A 3072-nucleotide genomic window follows, 5' to 3' on the forward strand; every position below is an offset into this window, starting at 1 on the left:
AGAGTGACTGAGGAAATTTCTTTTGATGGGGCACACTGCAGAGAGAACTTTGTGATCTCAAATCTACAGTATGGGGACAGGGGCACCTGGCTGGCTCAGCTGGGGGAGCACAGGACTCTCGATCTCGGCGTTGTGAGTTCAAGCCCCATGTTGGATGTAGAGTTTAGTTAAAAATATAAAATTGGGACACCTGAGTAGCTCAGTGGGTTAAGCCTCTGCTTTCAGGTCAGGTCATGATCTCAAGGTCCTGGGATGGAGCCCCCCATCGGGCTCTGCTCAGCAGGGGGCCTGCTTCCTCCCTCTCTCTGCCTGCCTCTCTGCCTACTTGTGATCTCTCTGTCATATAAATAAATTAAATCTTTTAAAAAATATATAAAATCTTAAAAAGAAAAATATAGTAAAAGAACAAGGCATACAGGGCCGATGACAGAAAATCAGACACAAAATGACGAGAATATATTGACGGACGTGTTGAAGCAGGAGAAAACTATATACTGTTGGATTTGGGGGGTTACACGCCTAGGACAATGCAACCAACAAGGCGGCTCACAGTATGAATTATAGAGCCGCCTCCTGGTGGGGTCATTATACACAAGAGTTGGCTTTTTTAAAGTAAGCTCCAGGGGCACCTGGGTGGCTCAGTGGGTTAAAGCCTCTGCCTTCGGCTCAGGTCATGATCCCAGGATCCTGGGATGGAGCCCCCCATCGGGCTCTCTGCTCAGCAGAGAGCCTTCTTCCTCCTCTCTCTCTGCCTGCATCTCCTCGTACTTGTGATCTCTGCTGTCAAAAAAAAAAAAAAAAAGTAAGCTCCACCCCCAACCTGAGGCTTGAACTCAGGACTTGGGGATCAAGAGTGGCACGCTGTACCAACTGAACCAGCCAAGATGCCCTGGCTTTTGTTTTATTTTGGTTCCTCTGAAAATCTTAATTTGTTCAGGCAATGAAACTAAGTCCTCAGGCTAGGCAAGACATTCTGGCCCTCGGAGAAGACACCAGGCTGGCAGGACGCAGCAAGATGAATGAGCCGCCAGATGCGTGATGGGTAGGTTTCAGGTGTCGAGGGCCCAGGTGCTAAGAGGGAGAGGATGAACTGTCCCAGCCTTAATGTGGTGCTTAAAAAGAAAGAATACCCTTCCTTTCAATTATTAGGGAGAAGTCTGAGGGCAAGGGGGCAAGTGCCCATGGCTCTCCCCTCCTGTTCTTATAAGGATCGGGGAGCAGAAGAAACAGTGGGAACGGGCTGGTGGGAGACCGAGAGCAAGAAAGGGAGCCACACAGTTCCCTGGCTTAATGAGTCAAACCCTGGGCTTGACCTTCATCCCCCAGGGCCAGAGCAGCATCTCATCCTTCTGAGGAGTTGGCCTGAGCTGGTGGGACCGGAAGGTCAGCTTTCCTGCCTTCCCCAGGATCCTTCCATCCTTTGTTACCAGGATTCCCTTGTGTCTGAAAAGCCTTGGAGCAGTGAAGTCTCTCTCCAGGAATTTCCTTTCCAGTCAGTAAGCAGCCAAGTCTCCTGGCAGAAATGTCCTTTCCCTACCGGAAGGGTGGAAATCTGGCCAGCCCTCAGGAAGGGGCCCCAGAGGCTCCCAGCGGCAGAGAATGGCTGCTCTCTACTCTCCTGCTTCCCCCGAATTTATACAAAGGGAAACTCCCTTTCCCTTTCCATCGCCTCCCCCAGGTATTAGGAGTCTGAGGTTTTGAATAATAGTGCTCTTCATAATTCACAAGTGCTCTGAAAATGTCTGCCAGCAAACAGACAAAAACATGGACTGAGCTTCTGAACTTCCTCTCCTAATGTGCTCTTATAGCCCGTTCGTCTTCATCACAAAGAAGTAATTTCTATTGGAAGAAAAGGAGACAACCTGAAATTATTATTTTTTTTATTTTTTTTAAGATTTTATTCATTTATTTGACAGAGAGAGATCACAGGTAGGAAGAGAGGCAGGCAGAGAGAGAGGAGGAAGCAGGCTCCCTGCTGAGCAGAGAGCCCGATGCGGGACTTGATCCCAGGACCCTGAGATCATGACCTGAGCCGAAGGCAGTGGCTTAACCCACTGAGCCACCCAGGCGCCCCTGAAATTATTTAAAAAAAAAAAGATTTTATTTATTTGAGAGAAAGAGTGAGCACAAGCAGGGGTAGCAGCAGAGGGAAAGGGAGAAGAGGTTCCCTGCCCATGGAGCAGGGAGCCCAATGTGGGGCTCGATCTCGATCTCGGGACCCTGAGATCATGACCTGAGCCAAAGGCAGACGCTTAACCAAATGAGCCACCCAGGCGGCCCCCTCTTCCTTTTTTTAAAGAATGCTTTTGGGGCACCTGAGTGGCTCAATGGGTTAAAGCCTTTGCCTTTGGCTCAGGTCATGATCTCAGGGTCCTGGGATCGAGCCCTGCATTGCATCGGGCTCTCTGCTCCGCAGTGAGCCTGCTTCCCCCTCTCTCTCTCTCTGCCTGCCTCTCTACCTACTTGTGATCTCTGTCAAAAAAAATAAATAAAATCCTTAAAAAAAAAAAAGAATACTTTTAAATTACAGGACATTTTCAGCCATTGAAAGGCCCGCTCCCCAAACTCAGTACAGCCTTGGCACTTGGCTTTGCTGCTGGTACCGCCAGACCAGTCAAGGCATGGAACCCGCATGGGGTCAGAGGCACTATGGGGACAGAGAGCAGGATGCGCAGAACTGTGTTTTTTTTTTTTTTTTGTTTTTTTTTTTTTTTTTTTTTTTAAAGATTTTATTTATTTATTTGACAGAGAGAAATCACAAGTAGATGGAGAGGCAGGCAGAGAGAGAGAGAGAGAGGGAAGCAGGCTCCCTGCCGAGCAGAGAGCCCGATGCGGGACTCGATCCCAGGACCCTGAGATCATGACCTGAGCCGAAGGCAGTGGCTTAACCCACTGAGCCACCCAGGCGCCCCCAGAACTGTGTTTTCATGCCAAGTGAGAACACGGAGCTCTTCTCACTCCCACTTCTCAGGTGTGCTTGAGGGAGTGGTTTACCAGGGTTTCTGGGCTCAGAACAAGAGTGGGAGAGTGCTGTGGAGGGAGGAGCTCTTGGAACTCCCCATTCTCCAGCTG

This window comes from Mustela nigripes, chromosome 6 (assembly GCF_022355385.1).
Source record: "Mustela nigripes isolate SB6536 chromosome 6, MUSNIG.SB6536, whole genome shotgun sequence".
Classification (NCBI taxonomy): Eukaryota; Metazoa; Chordata; class Mammalia; order Carnivora; family Mustelidae; genus Mustela; species Mustela nigripes.